Here is a 22522-nt window from a genome sequence, read left to right on the forward strand (position 1 = left end):
TCTTTAAAAAAAGCACAACAAAAAGAGAACAATTTTCAAAGTAAATAGCGAGACAAGACCGAGAGAGTAATTTTGTTTTAAAAAAAGCCTACTAGGCACCATATATTTGACATGTCTTATGTGCTTGTCTGGAAGTACAAAGTTTATTTGGAAGTAAAAGGAAATGTGGTATTGCTGGAATGCAAAACACTGTAAACAGGAGCTCAGAGTAGATTAAAAAAAGAAATTTTGTGGCAACATATACACTTAAAAAGATGAAGGTGAGTCATCAACATGAGATAAACTCCTTATTTTTTAAACCCTATGGGACTCCTCTTTGATGAGCAGCAGCACAGTCACTGCAGGTAGGTGCATTTTGACAGGCAAAGTTCTGCATTGCACTAATTCACTCTGTCAGAAATTTCCACTTTAGAATTGATGTGATATTGTGGGATTTTGCTCCTGGGAAGCAGCAAGTCTGGTCGTGGGACCCTGCAGAAGCAGGTGTTCAGCAGCAGGGGAGGAAGCTGTCACTGAATAAGGAAAGTGTTTCTTTACAGCCCAGATAAGCTACTGAGCACTGCCCTCAGACATGCAGGATTTTAAACTTTATGTAAACTTCTTCATGAGAAATGAACCTAATTTAAAATACTCATAGACCTCTTTTAAGAATACAATGAAAAGATGTAAGTAACAGAAATGGAATTTTGGAAATTTGGAAATTTGGCCTGTTCATATTTTGGTGCTTATAGTTTGTATATATATAAACTACTTCACTGGTTACTTATTTTGCCTTCTGATGAGTCTGACAAACACAAGGATCCCCTGACAGCAGGTGTAAGCCACTCCACATGGATTACTTGCTCCGGCTTTGGACTGGAGCAGGACTGGAGCTGAGGAACTCCAGCATCCTGTGCCGTGCAGACAGGAGGAGCTGATGCTCACAGTCCCTCCCAGTCCCCCCATCCAGGTTTGCAGACAACCCAGGGCTTGGTGGGCTGTGCCATTGCTGGAATTGCCACTGGGACTGACATTACAGAATTGGTCATTCATCATCTTTGACACCGGGGCTATTTCAGAAAGTACTGCTTTGGCACATTCAGGAATAATTATATCAAAGTTGGGGCTGAGCATTGCTTCAGAGGGAGGTCATGCAGGCAATAATAATGCATCACAGTTTTTTTCTCTGTTGTAATGCTACCTATGTCTTATATATGTCTCTTGGTATACCTCTGAAACCTTCTGGTATTGGGTGCCAGGGCTGTTTGCCTTCAGAGGGAGCCTGCATGCAGACAGCAGGCAAACAGCAGAGAGAAATGGGGAGCAATGTAGATGAAAACAAGAAAAAAAAATTAAAAGTATGTGGGAAAAAGTAGGATTCTTATACAAAATAATGTGTTAAATGTATTCAAAAGAATTCACAAGAAAAGTCAATGTTGACTTGCAAAAACCTAAAACTTATAGAACAATATGCAAACTGCCACTACACGCTTAAAACAACATATTATGTTTCATTTATGAAGGCACATGTCATAGTCACAGGGAGACACTACAAAACGATCTGATTTACACAAAGTAGAACATACACACACCAAATTATAAACATAAACCAGAATGTTTTCCATGCAATCTAAAGGCCTGTCTGTACACTCTTTGTACTAATAGCAAAATTATGCTTCCAATAGGCATAAGATTGGCTCATAATGGCCTAATCCCACTGATGTTCCTTACCTTGGCATAGTCTGATGTCAGCCTCATGAATAATTCCATGGGTGTCAGGAAAGATGCAGCTGTTAAAATGCTAAGCCAGGCCTGATCATTACATTAGCTTGAAAACAGTGACTTAAAAATGTGAGTTCTCAGAACTGACGTCTGATGTTAAACCTTGAGAATCAATTTTCTCAAGCTCTTCTTCACCTAAACTTAAAATTTGGATTGTTTTTTTCCCCCTTTTCCTTTCTCATTTTTTTTTCCTTTTGATAAGCTCGGTTTTGATAGATCATAAGGGAGGTTTAAGGGGAATATCAAGTGAGACAAGACTTAAAATAAACAGTCAAGAATCAGCAACATGGTGTTTGCAAGAGGTATCTTCATTTACTGTCTTAAGGAGACACAACCTGTTCAGTACTGCACAAATAACAATATTATATCTTTTCATAATAGTACAAATTGAACTTAAACCTCAAGAAGTCACGTCCATACGGTTACATTATGTCCTGCTCACAAAGAAAATTTACTTGACAAGCAAACCAGCAGAATTGAGATGATTTCAGTCCTTGCATGTACACAGTACCTCAGTGTGCATCACAAACAGAACACCTTAAATCACAGTTAATTACATCTACTGCCGCCTGCTTCAGAGGATATAAAAATATAAATATGTTTATTAGGAAAGGCATTAGGACTTTGACCTGCTGGCAGTTAACATTGAAAATAAAGGATCAAACGGCCCTCCAAACATTCAAAGAGCAGTTTTCCTCATGTCAGCTATCAGCAACATAAAAGTGCTGGATATTATTTATGTTTTTACCTTCTCCATAATGATGATGAAAACAGGACTTGAAAATAGTTCCAGCAAAAAACTCTAAGAAATATCCTTATGCATTCTAGTTTTACTGGAGATTGAGTATTGAGCATTTCATCACTGTCCTTGATTTTTCATAAGCAAAGCACTGCTATGAGTTAAACTGCCCACAGAAACCCAGCGACTGTAACTTGCTCCCACTGCACTGGGAATGCTCTCAGATTTTGTCAGGGATTTTTTTTTACCTTGCAGAGTTATGACTGAACATACCCCACCACAGCTTAAAGTCATGGTTTAATATTTTAGACACAGCACAAAGCTTCCCTGGAAAACACAGAGTGGTAGCTAATAATGAGGATAATTCTATATTTTGTGCACTAGCAGCTCTGAAAGAGGAGCTGCAAAGGTGTGGGTGTCACTCACAGTGGCAGGAAAAACTGGAGAGGGAGGAAAGGATGAGGATGAGGGAGGAGGAGGCGATGCAGGAGAGCAGACAAAAAACAACCCTTCTCCAATAACTATGCTCCTCCAGGACCATATGGACAAAAGGATAATAATTTAGGTTTAATACAAGACAATTGCATCTAAAAATCCACACAGAAAAATTACGACAATCTGTTTGAGATCCCAGAGAAACTGAGCATGATTGAGTTTCCCAATTATAAAAAAGTCAGAATCATGACTATACCCGGAGAAAAACATGAAGTTTGAAACTATGGAGTTATAACCAAGAAAACAATGTCTCTACTACATCTCAGTCATTAACTGAATATCAATCTCATCCTTAAAAAGGCACTTTTTCCCTGCTTCTGGTGTCAGGAATCAATCTGCCTCACTTGTCCCCCAACTCCACTGCTTCCAATTATAATAGCCAGAGTTGTGCCTGCACCCATCTGTTCCCCACACTTTTAAGACCCTTTGTTGCTTTGACAAAATGAAAGGGTTTTATTGTTTCTTCTTATTTTTTGGTTGTGTTATGTTGGGGTTTTTTTCCATTTTTACTATTTCAGTGCAAAATTTGAGGATAATTATCCTCACCTAAAGTAGAGGTGAAACTCAAATCTGTTCTTTTGTTTTCAGGTTTAAGATAAACTCCTAGGAGTCAACTGTGGGATCACAGTTAATGAGTGGCCACTCTAAAGTATTTTACACAATAGATGTTCAACATAGCAGTGATGATACTTGGCAGGGATCAGATTTCCACCTGAAGTTACACATTCCAGAGCTTGCTAGAACCACATAAAACTAAATCTAACAAAACTGATTCAGGTATTAACGTTAATTAATACTTAAAAAGAAAAAGAGTCCCTTTTAGGTAAATTCACTTTCTTTCCAGTAGCTATTAAGAAAGGGTAAGGAAAGCTTTTAGAATGTAAAGGATACAAACCCTATCACTTACACTACAAGTTGCCTTGGAAGGAAAATGAAAGCTTTATGTTTGATGAGCATGAGCACCTTTGATTTCTATGTGGTGTAATTTGTTTTAACTCTCATGTCAAACAAACAAAAATGAGGAATTCTGGCATAAAATCCTTCAATAATTCTCTGTAACACTTGTAACTTATTCAAAAGGTACCTGGTAGGGAACCAGTGACTTTGCTGGAACTCGAAGAAATGAGTACATATATTGAATAGAAATATAGATAATATTTAATTTAGATGAAATGTTAATATTTTGGTCAAACATCTTTGTAGATAAGATGGAATTTTAAAGATAGATTTCCTGGCTTGTATATTTGCCCAGAATTACCATAAAGCACCACCAAAATTGTATCTATGCCTGAAATTACCCTGTTTTTCTCATGATATTGCACTCACAAAACTAGAATATAATTTAACATTTCTTGCCCTTACATTAATTGAACTAGCACATCTCTATTAAAATGAGTAAAATCTAATAACAGCATTTCAATGGACAGGAAAGATATCTGCTTGTTTTTCTTAAAATACAAGGAGGGGAGGGGGAAAGATATTTTTGGGTTGGCTAAACATCTATTGCCAACCCATAATAAGGTTGTTATCAACCAGAAAAGCCTATTAAGTTAGAAAATGAATGCTGAAAGCTTTCTAATTAAACACTTTCCACTGACAAGATACTGAAAGAATAGAGTGGTAGATGGTGGCGCTGATATTGTATTAGTCATTGTATCACTCATATCATGATGTTGTAATCAGCTTTCAGGACCCTGTGCATGAATAGCCCAGTTCTCAAGCTGTGCTGCAATTCGTAATTGGAAACATCTTTGGATAATAGGTGTCTCATGAGTTGTTTTCTTTTCCTGTCATATTTTTTTAATGTGATGTGACTTGTAATTGAGTTTTCTATTAACTGTCATGCAACTGTGTGTTTAAAACTTTAAGCCTGATCCTGCCAAGCTGCTCTGTGCGGATTTGTCCTGGGCTGGAGTGGAATATGTCCATGGAAATGGTACAGCACAGGTCCTGTCCCTCTGAACCAGCAGGCTGCAAGAATTACATCTATCATTCCAATATCTACCCACAAGAATCCCCACAATCGGGTGTATATCCCAGTATTTTTATTAAATTATTCTAATAGCAACAAAGCTAAACCAACAGCAGCATTTCCCTTCTTCAGACAGATATCTCCTGTTATTTCTCACCAAAATTTTAAGTAGCAAACGATACTCAGCAAGTTAAAATGATTTCATTACGTTGAAAGAGTAATTCAATATTCCAAAATGTTACTAACAAGAAGCATAACTTTTACCACACCCTCCAATAAGTCCATAATTCTACATATCTGGTTTTTTTAAAGTGTAGCAATGACTTTTGTTGTTTAGAGACTTCCAAGAAAGGGGGAGCATTTGGTAGCCAACTTAATCTGAAAGAATCTTGAGAAATACCGAAAGTAAATTTAGTCAGAGAGGAACTTTAAAAATCATATTATTTCAGCTACATTAAAACCACTGGTATGTTGCAGCTTACAAGCAGAAACCCATAATATTTCAATTCACACAATTTATTTCCTTCCTATTTTTAGTTAGGTATTTCCACAGATCTGCCTCATACTGTTCATGGGCTCTACCAAGACACAGCTCAAGTTTATATAACCTATAATCTTGATCAAAACACAGAAATCATTACTATCTTTAATGTTCTCACATGCAATCTATTTCTAATATGTACTATTCTATGTAGTCTAGTCAAAAGTTTTTAAATTATGCAATAAGTAGAGTGCTAGAGGTATAGTGATAACAGCATGGAAGTGAGAGCACTTTCACAGAGGTGAAGCAAATTAAAAAATTGGATATAAATATAAAGTTCATATAAACTGCTAAATATATGAAACACAGTTCATTTCAAAGAGCTAAATGCTTCATATGAGAGTATCCCATGAGCACATGGCAGCCTGTACACAGGGCACCAACCCTCCTGCAGCACAGTGACCTCTAAGGAGAGCATCGTTTAGAGGTTATTCCAAATCCCTTTCTGGGGATGATCATTCTTCTGTTTTAGGAAGGTGATTGAACTCAGTGGCTGTTTATTCTCTTGGCTTTCCCCCATGGCCAGTGGTAATTACCCAAGTACACACAACAAGGATGAACAGTAACTGGGGCTCTTTTTTTGGACACAAGATGTAGAATTGACTGTTGTAATTTTGGATTATGATGATTGCTGAAAATATTTTTGAAATTTTATACTGTGGTTTGTTTTCAGCCCAGAAGGAACAGCATCTCTCTGGTAGTACTGCCCTGCAGAGAGGGCTGTTTGTGTTACCAGCCTTCCTTGGCTGATCAGCTGCAGAGTGACACGTGAAAACCCAGGCCAGGTTTTAATTGCAGTCTCCTTCGGAGGAGATGATTGCAGACTCTTTAATCCAAGCCTTATGGCTTCCTCACCCGGTTTTGCTGGCCTGGCTCCTTTGCTACACTCCCCTCTATGTTTGGTTACACACAGAGATACATCTAATATCTCCTTATGCTGTACAGTGGCAGAGGCTGCCCAAAAAATTATCCTTGCTAGCCAAACAATTCTTGTTCTAAATTCCATCATCATCACACACAAGGTCACTCTCTCCATCCCTGTGAATCAACTGACAAGATGAGAACTAAAACATGTTGTTGTGGTGGCCCAAAATTTTAGATTTAAATTGCAAATGTGCAAGGAAAGAGCCAGCTCAGTTCTTTAATCATTGGTAAAATACAGAAACCTAAAATTCTTCCCTTAGATGCAAATTCTGCAGTGTTTGACAGTGCAGAAACTGCCTTCCCTGGGAGTTTGGGAACTTAGTTAACCATGTGACCACGTGGTCATTTATTCTAATTAATAGGAATACATTTGCATTTGCAGATCTAGCAGCTTTTGCAAGCCAAGAAAGAGCCCACAGTGGTTTTCCACGGTGCACACAGATGTGCTGGTGCAGCACAGGACACACTGGTCAATGCAGAACGTGGCAGGTACCCAGTGCTGGAGGTCCCAGACTGTTCTCAGTAGATGTTCCCCAATATTTCTGACCTATGAGAGACTGAACTCACTGTGTAACAGTAGTGGGAGCATTTTGTTCCGTCAGAGACAGTTATCAGAAACTTGACTAAATTATTCATATTTAAAAAAAAAAATAAAATCAAGCACATAGATGAGCCTCCTTGAACCTGCATAAGTTAGAGCTGGCTCATTCCTTTGTGCTTTGTTCCCAATTGCTGTTGCTTTCTCCTACAGACAAGATTTTATTTTGGAAGTCACAAGTTCTTAGTTAAAACAGGTTTAACTATTTAGCATCAGATTCACCCACCTACATAAAACCCTCCAACTGTTGAAGTTGTTAAAGGGACACTGTCAATTTTAAAACTGCACGTCTGTTTAAAAATCTCTTACCTTCTGTTGTCACAAGTGAGCCCTGGGGTTGGATACTTGAAAAGCATTAAGGAGAAAATAACTCCTTTGGGTATTTTGGGCACCATCCCTTTCACTGGTTTTCTTCCCAACTTGCCTGGGCCAACGACATGCACTGATGTCTCCATGGAGGACTCAGGCTGAAGTGTAACTGCTCTTGCTTTAATTAGATTTTTTTTTACCTAAGTGACTGCCTGGCCAGGTGATACTCTTAGTTCAAATACAGGATAAACTATAAAGCAAACTTCCAATAGCGTCATCTTAAAAGATGAGCAAAAGACAAAGTTTTCACTTCAGTATTGAACCCCTTGTGGGACACCACATTCCCTCTGGGTCCCCGTGGCTTGAACCCTGCCCTTCAGCAGCAACTCCACACCTTCTGATACTTACCAAGAATTAACTCTTCCAAGCACTGACCAGTACTGGGGGAGGAGATTTCAATTATTTCAGGGATGTGGAAGAAATAAAGAGAGAAAATCAGGGGTAAATGATGAAGTATTAACACTGTGCTCTAACCAACTGAGCTAATCTCAGAAGATTTAAGGAGATGTGAGATAAGGCAAAGGGAGACTAATACTGTGAAGGAGTAAAGGAAAAGTTTTGTGGCAAAGGCATGAAAAGCTGCTGTTAAAGACAGTATTATTTTATATGCAGAAGGAGGCTTAGTCTGAAGTGGTATGAAGTAGCAATGGTTTTTATGGAATTTTCATGCTTCTAAGTGTTTGATTTTGCTAACTTAACCTTATTTTAATGTATTTTTTTAGTGTAATATAGAGATTTCGAATGTTTTATTTTTTTGTGAACCTAATGTGTAATTCTGACTGACTCAGCTTTTAATTCGATTTCCTCTTCATGGTTCAGATTAGAGGGCTTGAATGAAGCCGCACAATGTAAGTGAACTTCCTATCCTTTAACTGCAAAGCCACGGGAGATTTTGGTGAAGTTAGCTTTCACACGGCTTTATCTCTGGCAGAATAACTGGAAGGAAGAGGCAGGAAATGCTGAGGAGACACTGGTAGGCAGTCGAGGAGCACCCCACAGCACCGATGCCTCAGGCTTCCCAGGCAGCACAGAGAGAAGCAGCCACAGGAGAAGCCGAAAGAAACTCCCAGGATAAACTCACTCAACGGCTCATCTCCATATTTTTGCATACTAAAAGGGCACACATACTTCTCAAAGCAGCATAAAGTGGCTGCCTTGAGAGGCAGAACTGTCTCCCAATGCATTTTAAATGTTGTGTACATTACCTACATAAAGCCCCGTTGTCTTCACTGGATCCTTTGCAGGTCCTAAACAAGCAAAGCAATGTGTCTCAGCAGTTGCATTTTTGGAATGAAGTCTATCATTGCACTTATCACTGCGCTCCTTATCTGTAAGAGAAGGTAGGATGTGTATTTAGAAAAAGGGAGGAAAGGAGCATTTTGTTATTTTCTTGTCTTTCTATGATGTTCTGAATGCCAGAGAGAAGTGATTCTGCCCCGCTATTCTGCACTTGTGAGACCTCACCTGCAGTGCTGCCTCCAGTTCTGGGGCCCCCAGGTAGGAAGGACATGGACCTATTCCATGGACTATGGACCAATTCCAGAGGAGGCCACAAAGGTGCTCCAAGGGCTGAAGCACCTCTGCTATGGAGACAGGCTGAAAGAGTTGGAGGTGTTCAGCCTGGAGAAGAGAACGCTCTGGGGAGACCTTAGAGCCCCTTCCAGTGCCTAAAGGGACTCCAAGAGAGCCAGAGAGTGACTTTGGACAAGGGCCTGGAGCAACAGGACAAGGGGGAATGGCTTCACACTGCCAGAAAACTGGGTTAGATTTTGGTATTAGAAAGAAATTCTTGCATGTGAGAGTGGTGAGACCCTGGCACAGGTTGCCCAGAGAAGCTGTGGCTGCCCCATCCCTGGAAGTCTCCAAAGCCAGGTTAAATGGGGCTTGGAGCAACCAGGTCTAGTGTAAGATGTCCCTGTCCATGGCAGGGGGAGTTTGAGTGAGATGGTCTTTAAGGTCCCTTCCAACCCAAAGCATTCTATCATTCTATGATTTTGTCTTTCTACAGTTTTATATTTTTAAGCATTGTAAGTTAAAATAATGAAGACTCATGTCCTCTTCCACCTCCTAATTTAACTAAAGAAGATATGAATAAACTAATATTGACTCTCATAGACAGATAGATTAAAGGCTGTTTAGAGAGACAAGAGAGAGCAATAGATACAAACATGTAAATGTTTTAAGGTCCCATTCACAATCACAGTTCACTATATACCAGTAAAACTGCCTGAGTATATGGAAACATTCAATGGGACTCCTCTTCTAAATAGAATTCCTTTCTCTGTAAATACCTGCAGAACAGAGCTATCAGCCACCTGATATTTCTCTTCAGGACCAGCTCATAGGACACTCATTCAAATTACACTATCCCAGTGCAAAAGACAGGAGACTTTTTATCAATATCATGATGCTTTTCTGAAAGATCTGATTTTAAAGGTGAATTATGCATGCTGGAATTTCAGGGAAAAGGAAGACTGAATGTCTATGTGAAGGACTTTTGCTCATATTCCAGCATAAGCAAGAATATTAATGAATCTTCTGAATAAAGGAAAGAAGTTCTGTATTAGCTGACATTCATTTTTCCAAAAGATATAACTCCTGTACTTAATGCCTGATCTAAAGCCCTGTGAAATTTTACTCACTTCATTGTACTCCAATCTTCTCCATGGAAGACATACTTGGTCAAACAGTTAACAATTAATTAACTAAATTAAGTACTTTGGCCCCAACTTCTTTCCAGTAAGACTTGAGTAATAATAATTATATCAGTGTGTGACATATGTGCAGTGAAGTCAGCATTTGACATAATGCTTCTAAAGAAACTTCCAGTGAAGTATGTACCATTAATGATGATAAAGCTAAGAGAAAAGGCTAAAAAATGGCATTCTCTTACTTAGCAGATCTGATCCTGATGGTTACTGGGAGTCTGTCAGATATATGTTTGACTCCAAAACATATGTGCCTCAGAGCTGCTGAAAGGCAATAATAAAAGAAAAAGCTTGATATCATTTTTTCATTATATATTTTCTTAGGGACTTCAGTGAAGATGAGACAAGCTTATGGGAACGGGGAAGTAAAAGAGTTGCTATCATTAAATATAGTATAGTTTTAGTGCAAAGGGAAAACAGAATCAAACAGAAAAAAATCTACAGAGGTCACCAAGCACAGCTGGAGTGGCAGACTTTTCAGATAAAAGACAGAGAAAGAGATGGAGAAAAGTATTTCCTGTGCAAAAATATGAATGAAAAGTATTATAAATTGTCCAGAGTTATTTCAGAAAGTATTGTTTGCTTTTCTTGCAGCTATTTGCACTATAAGTAAGATTTGTGTATTCAAAAATTAAAATAGATTACGTTAATTTGAACATTTTCCCTTGCTGTGGCTTTATGATGTTCGCTGCTTTATTGATGAAAAAGCCTGAACCTGCTCTGGAGGTTTGCTTAAGAGCCATTAGTGCAGCAGTAATTTACAGCTCCCCAGAACCATGTACCGAGCTACTAATTGATTGCTAATGTTGATGCACTTGATTGGATGTCAAGTTATGTGTAAAATTTATTGAAAATAATTCTGTTTCTTTCCTGTCTCCAACACCACAGTCAGTAAATTGAAACAGATATGCAGGGTAGTTACATCTATTTCCTCAGGCCTGATTTTTACAGAAACTCCCACCAGCTAAGAACTTCTCAGGCTAAACAATCAGGATATCCTGATAAAAATAAGCAAAATATAATATTCCTGTGCTGTCTTTTCCCCCATTATTTTGCACAAAGGCATAAAAAAACGTCGCTAGCACCTAGAACCAGAGGAACTATTCCGATATTTCAAGTGAGCAGGTTTAACCTCCCGAGCTTTGATATCCGCAGGAACATTAACTGTGGTACTTCTCCCTCCTCTGTGGGCTGCTCAAAATCCCCACGGTCTTTTAAACTGGGAGTTACAGGTGCTGAATTGCCCACGTGGGATGAAAGAGCGATGGGTCTGAACTCTGTGATCCGCTCGAGAGGCAGAGCACGGCACCCCCGGGAAAAGAGCAACCTGGAGCAGCAGAGGCACTGCAGATGTCACCGTCTGCTGTTCACAACGGGATGCTGCAGGATTTTTTGTCCTGGGTTTCGTCTGTGCTCGGGGCTGTGCTACAAAGAATCAGCTGAGTAAAAAGTTTTTCAAATCTCAAAGGAAATTGCAGCTTTTTATATATATATATATATAAACTCAACAGTTGGAAAGCTAGCTTAGGATCAAAACAGCAAAATGTTTACTTATTGTCTGACTGGTGGGGGGGGCAAAGTTGTTTAAAACCATTTTAGAACAGTATTTGTTTATGAGCAGTGAAATAGCAGTACTACCCCTATAATAAAAAGAAAAGTTTTAAAAAGGCTGGAATTCCTGCTCCCCGGCAAACATGTCCAACGAAGGGAAACAGAGCTGGAGAAGGGTCTGGAGCACCAGGAGCAGCTGAGGGAGCTGGGGGGGCTCAGCCTGGAGAAAAGGAGGCTCAGGAGGGACCTTCTCACTCTTTCCAACTCCCTGACAGGAGGGTGGAGCAGGGAGGGTCGGGCTCTGCTCCCACGGAACAAGTGACAGGATGAGAGGAAACAGCCTCAAGTTGTGCCATTGCAGGTTTAGGTTGGATGTTAGGGAAAATTTCTTCACCAAAAGGGTTGTCAAGCCCTGACAGATGCTGTCCAGGACAGTGGTGGAATCTCCATCTCTGGAGGGATTTAAAAGACCTGTGGATGTGGCACTGGGGACATGATTAGTGGTGGCCTTAGCAGTGCTGGGTTAATGGTTGGGCTCAATGAACTTAAAGATCATTTCCAAACCAAGTGATTCCATGATTCTAGTCCATCAAAGATGGAGAAAATTGGAGAGGACACAGGAGGCACCCAATACTTTGTCAAATTGATACAGAAGCATCCACAGCATTCTTTGCATTCAAAATCTTAGAAACTCCTCTGTGTTTGTCTATTCATGGAACACTTTTTTAATCTAGAAAGAGACAGAGATACCAGAAAAATTTGACAGTGTTTATAAAATCTTTTTCCTTTCCTCTCTGAAGATGAACAGGACAGAAGAGAGCTATGTATCTGAAAAATAAGTTCTGAAGGACAAGATCAGATTTGACCAAAGTGCCTTAAAAAGTGTCTTATTTTGGAGGAGATGTGAGGTGAGCTAACCGATACTTTTGTTCCAAAGACTGACTGAAAAAATTAGTTTTCAAAGGCATTAATATTAATAAGCAAACAGCAAAACATTTCTTAAAGTCTATGTCATGAAGATGTTAATATTTATTTCATGAACCCCTTATTTTAATGTCCCCCCGAGACAACATCGGGATTGGAGCACATATTCCCTGATTTCACAGTAATTTTACACTTTTGCCTGTTCCCTCCCATGCCACATATGCTGTGCAGATCCCTCCACAGCAGCACAACGTGACAGAAACTCCATAGGGTAAATGCTAAAGAGCTTTTGCAACACCAGCCTGCTTCCCAGGAGATCTCCCAATGGAAAAGCGAAGCTATCCTTCAGAGCCCAATTTTTTGGGCTTTCTCTGAGTTTAGGATTTGTTTTATTTAAAGGATAACTAATATGCAGTTGTATCATGAAAGAGATAAACTTTACTGAAGCAGGAGTCATGTCTGAAATTTATTCTTCTAAAATAAATTGCAATATTTAATAAGGATATTTTAATGAAACATTTTACCAGTTATTGTTGCAGTATTTTGCTGTCTAAACACCCTATTCTGTACTGTCATCATGTTCATTTTTCAACTGTCAGTGTCAAAGACATTCAGAGAGTAAAACAGCAGTATGTCTAAATTAGCTTATATAATCATGACTAGAGCAGAGTAAATAATTTAATAGGAACTGTGTATCTGTAATACCTACCTTTATGTTTTTCTAATCAAGAGTACATCTGAAAGAAGTTCAGAATTTACATGAATTAATTCACATTCTGGTTTTGTATGGAGGCTTTTCAGCTTGCAGTCTCATTTAGAGCACCTCTTTAGTAGGTTTTAATAGTTCACGTCTGAGGGGAAGGATGTTACAGCACTCGGTGCTGCTGCCTGGGAACTGGGTGAACAGGATCACATCTGTCAGGGATTTGGCCTTAATTTCTCTGTGCCTCTAATATCCACCTGAGAGATGATGAGAATATCACAGCCTTTTTCTGAAACCCAAAGGAAGCTCCTTTCCTTTCAAAACTAGGGAAATCCTGGGGAAGTGACTGTTTATGCTTCGTATTCTTGGGTACCACCTAGTGGCACCAACTTGGTTAATGATGGACGTAACTAATTTACAGAGTTTGGTTACTGTGGATGTCAGTGGATATCAAATGTGATCAAAAATAACTGCAGGAATCTACTGAAAAGAAATAGGGTAGATATTCACAGACTTATGTAGCAATATCTATTCCAATGGCATCACAATAACCCACGTCCATCACTTTGTTATACTGGTCACAGTATTATTTTAAGCCTTTTTCTTTAGATTGCAACTGATTTAATAAAACCTGAATAACTTTATGAGAGTTTGTACCAGTCTGCTACCAGGGGAATGTTGTTATTCCCATGGAGAATATCTTCTAACTAAACAGGAGCAGCATGCCAGACTCTTCCTATGGGTTTGATGGTACAGCCACCAGCAGTATAAACTATTTGCAGACAATGCAAAATGCCTTTATTTTATAGGTTCTTTCCCAGGCAACCTGAATGAAATGCATATCACTAACCTATTAAGTACAAATCGCTTAAAGATGTAAATTTTTTATGACTTGCTAAATGTTAATGTATGACTTGTAAAATGTTAAAGTAGTAAATAGCATCTTTGAGCTCATACACACTAAATTTCATTCTGTAGCCCTAAGCATTTAAGGTAACAGTCACAGGGTATTAGTCAGAGAGATTTCCATAATCCTCATTGACTTTAATTTATTATTGTTAAAAAGAAAAAAAAAAAGATAATTAAGAGTTAATGTCAGTAGAATAGAAAAATAGGCCATTGTCAAAGGATAATGGTCTTTCACTAATAGGAGACTGTTGAGACATTCCCTAAGAATAAATGTTATGAAATATGAAACACATGATACAATACCACAATATGTAATTATAGCTATTTTATGTCAGCTGTTCTGAATGACTCCAGAAGACGTTATCAAAATCTGATTAATGTATCCACCTTTGATACTTCTTGATTTATGTATGTAATAACCAGCTGAGAAGGTCTCCTCACAAAACCAATTTATTTAAAGTTTGCTATAGAAGCTCCTATACACCCTGCTTTCCACCTGCTAGAATAATTCCTATATTTAGAATAATATACACATAAAAATGAAAGCCACCAAGTGGAATTTGTTCTGGCTGAAAATATCAGAGGCTGATATGGTTATTTGTTGAGAAGGGAGAAAGCCAGTTTCCAGAGAATATTGATGAATGGTCTCCAGATACACAACAAAGAGCTAAATTCAGAGGTGTGAAATTAATGTGACTGCACCTGTGAAAACTAGCCATGAATTTGATCCAAAATGATATATTATGAATATGTGGAGATAGCAAAGATATCCAAGGCCTTGGAACAAATGCTGTAGTAAATCATGAAGATCCTAGCATTAAAAAAAGAGAATACAGCTGCTCTTTATCCCTCCTAAGCTTAGCTATTTCCAAGTTATCTACGTATTTAGCACGAAATTTTGATTCTGTTATTCATGGAATACATTAATTTTCAGGGCTGTTTAGGAATTTGTTCTTGCTATCAGTTATGGCTTCTCCCTCCAGGTCACAAGAGAGTAGATATGCTAAATATTTCCATCTCTTAGAATAAAGACTATTCTCTTTCAATTTTTAATAACATTTTGAGATCTATTCCAAGCGTGATTCACTTAAATAAAAATCAATAGGCTTAGCTGCTTCTTTTGAATCCTTTAAGACAACATCTTTTCATTGGTTCTTCGTCAGGGGCCAAATTCTGACCTGATTTATGCTCTAATTTACACTGCAACACGTTGCCTTGAGAGGATTTGCACATTGCGTAAATTAGCACAGATTTGACTCCAGGGATCTTCGGTAAGTGGCATAAATTAAGAACAGGGAAAATCCTCTCTCTTTTAAAACCCCATAAAGGTCAATACAAAATCGAGAACAAGACACAGCCCCAAGACTCTTAGTTAAAATGTATTGAAAGGTTTCACAGAGCAGTTTTTTCCTCCCCACCGCAATCTGCCCTCATTCTCCCGTCCCGCAGTGTCTCATTCACATCCACCTCACTGGTACACTGAGAATGATATGAGTCAGATTTTGCCCCCCAGAGAAGCATATTTCATTTACAGTGTTGACTTCTAACTTGGCACCTGGCATGAGCTTAAGTAAAGGTGACTGTGGCTGGAACAATCTTTTTTATCGGCTGCGAGCCCACGGGCTGAAACTTCCGTCTGAGGGAAAGGATTTACACAGTTGCTAATCTGGGCATTTCATTACAAGCATTAATATTTGAGGACATGTGAGACTTGTTCTGGAAGACAACTGCATAAAAAATTTAGCAGTACCAAGGAGCATTATTTCTTCTGTTTTTTTGTTGTTTGGTTTTTGGTTTTTGTTTGGTTTTTTTTTTTGAGAAGCTCCCTCCTGGCAAAAGCACCTTCTCTCTCCCGTGCCACTTGATGTACAGGGACACAGAAATTTGTGGCCAGTGGCGAATGTTGTGCTCTATCTGGGTAATCAATCACTCCCCCTTGGTCACCAGGATAGTCAGGGCAGGTTGCCCGCTGCCATTTGTGCTGACAGGGGCATTTTGGCAGACGTGGGAAAGACACTGAAGAAGGCGAGATGTCCTTTAGCACAGCACATGAGCAGAATGGAAGTTGTGGAGAGCTCTACTGGAACTATTTAGGTTTTTCTTAACATCTGTGCCGTTTCCCTGTAAGACATTGGGTCTCCTTTGCAAACATCCCCAATGGTCAAAGCAGTGCTGAGCTGTAGTATTTTTATGAGATTTTTATGAGAAAGATTTTATAAAAGAATCACTTTGCACCTGTGATGTGCAGTAATCTCACACAACCTGACTCACCAGCTTGGGCTAAGTTTATACACCCTGTGAAAATAGGTCCTACTAGAAAATTTCACATGTAGCCACAGATTGTGCATTAGCTTCTTTTAACACAACAGATATTTTCATCTTTTCTTTCTGGAAGGAGTGACTGCAGTATATATCATGAGATCTCATCAACGGAATTAATGGGATGCAGAAAATACTTTGACCAGTATAATCTAGATTCGCTTAAAACAAGAATTAGGGGACCAGACACCAAAACTTAAATTAAAATTCAATTTACTCTCAGGTTGCAGAGAACTCGATTTTCTGATGTGTGAACAAGCACAGCAAATAGCCCCAGTGGACTGGGCTCTGCAATGTGTTGTGGGCAGAGTTAATCATCATGGGGTGAGGATTTTTGTGCATTTTATAAGTTCAGAGAGAATGATTTCTTTTAGGTTTGCTAGAGAGAACTTTTTTTATAACATTGAAAGAAGCACAGGGCTTATTACTCACATGGTAAATGATGCAAATTAATGCAAATATTTTGTGTGGGCCATAATAGAGAGAATTTTACCTTTAAAGAGCAAGATAAATTCCCTGTTAATGCCAGACATGCAGATAAGTTCAAGCATCCAAGCACTCAGTCTGTTGACAAGTTCACAAATGAAAGACCCCACAATGGTCCATGTAGTTCTCAAAGGCTATCACCGCTCCTCCAAGGTAGGAAGTTCAATTTTCAAGCAGAATCAAGAGGCTCTGTCCCTTTCTGAGTCATGCTTAACTTTCCAGCCTGCCTGGTTTGGCAGGAATTAGCCTTCAGAAATTATTTCTGTGGGTGCAGGGATCCATTGGAGCTGTAGCTATGGTTTCTAGCATCTGATGCATTAAGAACCTGGTTCCACTGCAAACAGAAGTGAACAGCAAGAATTGCACACGCCTTGCTGTAATACCTGAAAATTGCATATTACATCTACATGGATACCAAATGCATTCATAATGAGTGTTGTCGTGTCAGTGAACAGCAAAGCAATGAGCTGTGATTAACCTCTTCTTGCGAAGGGCTGCCATTTAATTTTGGCATTTACTATGGAAATACTTTTGAAATTTTGCAGGAGATTTGAATAGTTCCATTGATATTTTCATGGCCTTTCTGATTACTGAGAAATGAATTATCTGAACATTTTAGAGTCATGAATATACAAGAGATGAGGAAATGTGACAATTAAAATCGGCTTTAAGGCACAGGACATAGGGAATTAAAAAGCCAATCTAGCTAAACTATTTATAACTACCTGATACTCTTTCAATCACTTTAGTTAACATCAGGCTATTTTGACGAAGACATGAAATAAAACCCTCAAAATACTTAAATTCACTGACTTCAAAAGCATCAAGTTTTCAATTCTGCTCTGATATTTTCAAGGAATAAAAATTGAGTGAAGGATAAAATAATCAATTCAAGTTCAGCTATTCGATTACACAAATAATCATTTGGTTTCAGTTTCCCAAGTTTTCCATCTGGGTTCATTTTCTGAGATTAAATCAATTTTCATTTTACTTGTCTCTGTCAGGATGGATTTTAGAGGTCTCTAACTTCAGTAAATTAGACACACCTAAAAATTGGCCAGTGGATGAGTGAAGTAAGGGTTGGGGCTCACATGTTTACAAAATTCTGACAGTGTTTTTCATCTGCACTTAGAGATAGAATTAGGGTAATAATTAAGTTGTTTGGTTTCGTGTCAATGTTAATTTCTGGTTTAATCCTCATTAATGTATTTCAGAAAAAAACCCAACCAATCAAACAGTAAACCCAATTTTATCTAAGGCATAATTCAAACAAGTTAGGAGACCCACATTTCAAAGTTGTATTTTTGACAACACATAGCATTTTTTTCAGTGAAGGAAAATGCAGATTTGTTACTAACACATAATCTGTTCATACACAGTCAAGGTACTTTTGGCCTCATGAGTTCAAACGTATGTCAGATGTTTCAGATGGAGGGATCAGCCCTCTTTCTTCCTGAGACAAAAAAAGCAAAAAAGACACTAAATATATCAAATGGGAAGTAAAGAATGAAAAGCAATGAACAGATCTCTACAAAACAAATAAAAAAATAAAATTTAATACATTAAATAGTTAAGAAGAAGCAAATCCTGACTGTTCTAAAGCCCACTGTGTAATAGGATGTCTAGCTGTACTAATGTATTAACAACCTTTTTGAATTAATAATTAATCCTACATTTACTATAGTAGTTCTCAAATTAATATATAAGTAAAACTATAGAAAGTTGAGAAAATCTTTTAAAAAGTTGCTACAAGCTCAAGGCAAAAGGGAGAAAAATTTGCAGTAGGCTGAGAACATTTTTAATTTTTTAAAAAAACAAAACTTGTTTTTAACTTTAGGCAAACTCTCAGGAAAAACATCTTCAGAAAGGTCAAGGTAAAAATAATCATGAAGCTTAGTTAAAGAACACCACCTTAACAGGAGATAATTAGAAACAACTTAAAAAAAAGTCAAATCCAAATAAAAGTAATAATAGAAAACAGTATGAGCTCCGTCAATTTAAATGTGAAAGCATGGTCAAGCAGACCTGTGCAATATGAAAACCTTCTACAAGGAGCAGGGAAAGGATTTCACAATCCTGAGTAACACAACAATAAAATAGCTAAAGAAATGACAGGTGTAGAAGTGGTATGGAAAGTCAACACTCCCTCAGAGTCAGGAAAGCCAACAAAATCCCAGGACGTGATAGGGAAGGCACAGAAAGTGAAAAAAAACCCAGTCATGCAGAGTTATGTCACTGCACAAACCCACAAACTCTCAGGTCCTGAACAAAGACAGGAAAGGCAACTCAGAATGGAAGAGTCTGAAGAAGGTGACCAGAGATTTCTTAATAAATAGGATGGCTTTTTCATGAAGATCAACAAAATGGAGTACTACCTGTAGTCTGCCCAAAAATTCCTTTTATTCTATTCTCCTACTCATGAGAAAGGCTGACAACAAGTGGCCAGTCTCATTTGGAGTGTTGACATTTTGTGATGGCAAAACACTGGTAACATATAAATCAGGGGTGAAAAAAGGGAATTTTGAATAGTTTGTGCCGCAGCTGGAGCAGAATTTAAACATTCAGTTTGTCTGAATCATGATTTAAAGAGCCTTTACATTATCAGGTGGCCTCTGTGGTTTGAATTTATGTTTTTTCCCACACCTGCATCTCACTAGTAAAGAGGAAGATGCAGGTTTCCAGCTTTTCTGAGATTAGATTCCCACAAAGTGCTGCCCATGAAAATGGACCTTCAGTCTCCTTGGAAACTTGATGGCAGTGCAGAAGGCACACGTGCTCCTAAGTGAAATGAGTCTTGTACAGGTTTTCCTAATGGCTTCTGACTTGGATCTGGGATGGAGTTTTGTCTTCTAATAATTCCTGAATGCCAAATGATCTGCCTCTAGTAAGGGCTGTAGGTCCTCCTGAGCAGCATCTTAGCATCTTCCAGAAGTTAGTAACCCCTTCAAATGCCATTTTATCTGCTCATACTCAAGTCAGAACTTTCTAATAATTTCTGTGTTTGTGAACATTTAATGTACCCAGATATTATTCCTCACAGGAAACAGAAAACATGGTCTAACAGTGATACCCTGGGTGAGTTTATATTTGCCAAAGTAAGTAATGTTGATACATTACTTACTGAGAGAGATATTTCAGTGATGTTTCACTCCACACTTACTGTGCAAACCAGGATCGTCGTGTGTAATGCAAATTAAATTTCAAGTTAACCTGAAAAGGAGGTAAACAGCTAATACAATTAACATTTTATTTAACATCACCTATTCTAGGAGTTTTTAAAACTAACCTCTGACCTGTCCCTCTATTACACATCTCCAGGTTCCTGTCACACATTTGTGAGAGCTACATTTGGACCGTATGTGACCCTTATATCCAATACTGATGCACTCAGATTTCGTGTGATTTCAAACACACAAGATAAAAAGTTGAATTTTAATCTACCAGATATTGAATCTGAACAAGCAAAAAAAAAAAAAATTAGTAACCCCATTGCTATCTGACTGATATTAGGTAATCAAACAAGAAACAGAAATTATATAATTTAGTCAGAGGGGGGAAAACACTTTGCAAGCCACAAGTTCTCTTGTATAATGGTTTTTATAAAGCTCCACTTAAATTTTGTTTCCAAAAAGCAATAAAGCAGAAGTTGTTTTCACAAAGCAGACAGAAAATTGATTCATTAAATGGTGATCATTGTCCAAGGGTAGTTCAGAATTTCTAAACTCCTGCATATTTAATAGGAATTTTGTTTTTATTTTAAATAAAAATCTCAAAAAAGAGATTAACAGTTAACCTGCTTATGATTTGCATATTGGTCTGTGCTATTATTTCTGGTCCAATTATCCATTATGCTCTTCTGTTTGCTTATACTTAAAAGTCAGGCTTGGAACATTTTTGTCCTTTTTTGCATTGATTGCTCTTTTTGCTCACCTCAAGTAAACTACTGTATAGCTGAAAATGAGAATCTGAATATAATAGCATATTGCAAGCAATTTACTGCTTGTACTGCTCATTTCAACTCTTTTTTTTCCTTTTTCAGCTTTTTTGACAGGAATGCAATTTGCATTTTCTTATTAATACTGATAAGAAGCCGGACATTACAGTTATTGGAAACACAAGTCAATTTGGTTTGCCCTTCAAACAAAACACTCCTTTGTTACAAAATTTGGCAGCTCTGCTGTAAAAGATTGATAGGTCTGAATGCTGAATTCTTTGTAACTGAAAGGTTACCAGCAAAGACTATTTATACTAAAGCTGAGAATTAATCTGATGCTACCTGCAGATAAAAAAAATAAAATTAAAAAAAATTTATCTGTGTATTTTAATTCTAAGTACTCCTGAAATAAACGTGAATATTAGGCAGTGCACTCAACATACAAGGGAGAGTCACCTCAAGGAGTTCTTGGAGCGATGCTGAAGCAGAAAGTACAAATGCACAAGGTACCAGAACAACACCCAAAACCAGTTTAAGGGAGGGGGATTTTTATATGCAGTCCAGCTTACAGGGGGTTTATAGCCAAGGTCACATAATTTTATAGATAATGAAACCAGTGCCAGGAAGATAATAGGCTGCTGTGCTCAGAATGTTTGTTTTTCATAAAAAATTCAAGTATGGTGGTTCCACTTCTCTTGTCAGGAAACCGGTTGTTTCATTTGAAAAATTCTGACAGAAAAAGGCACTTTTTTCTGTTTTCTTTTTTTTTTTCCATAGGAAGGCTTTCTTCCCAATCCATATCTAAGGATATAACTTGATTCAGAAACAATAGGGACTTAGACTTCTTAGTGATTTTCTTTTTATTTTAATTGCACTTTAAAAAAAAATATTTTTCTGTCTAAAAAGAAGGTCAAAAGGGAAGTGGGAACAGTGAAAGAGAGCACAAGAGAGAATGAGAGAAAACCAGAGCTCACCATATTATTAATCCTCCCACATGAAACTTAGCCCCCTGAAATACTGGAAGAAATATTCACCTCAGAATAGATGTCTCTCCCTTTCAAAGGAACCTTCTGCTGCCCTGTTCTCACTGAGTGCTTTCCCTCTGGATAAAAAAAGTAATTAAAAAAAGTACCCATTTTTGGTTGCTTGTTAAGGTTTTTTTGGCATACAAGTAGGAATGATACAAGAAGTGGTAGAAGCCCATTTCCAGTGATAACACTGAGGTTTCCCTCTTAGGATTTGTACTTTGCAAGACTATGCACAAATTGCTTTCCTCTCAGTGTAAGAGGCAGGTGATACAACTGAACAACTCAGGCTTTGCACTCACTCCATAAGAGCAGGTCATTTATTAGAGTTTAGCCTGGGCTGTACCTCACCTTTATTGATAAAGATATTCTTTTTATTTAGAGACATGCCCCTGGCAAGTGACAAAACAAAAGGAAGAAGTGCCACACAGTCCTTTGGTGCTTAAAATAGAGTTTGCTTCTAACTTTATAGAAACACATCAGGGCTTGGGGATCATATGACACCAATTTGATTTATATAAACTCCCTCCACTGTTTGCCTTTGTAGGTTGTACGCTACTTCAA

Source organism: Manacus vitellinus, unplaced genomic scaffold, assembly GCF_001715985.3.
Source record: "Manacus vitellinus isolate BGI_N305 unplaced genomic scaffold, ASM171598v3 scaffold_43_pilon, whole genome shotgun sequence".
Lineage (NCBI taxonomy): Eukaryota > Metazoa > Chordata > Aves > Passeriformes > Pipridae > Manacus > Manacus vitellinus.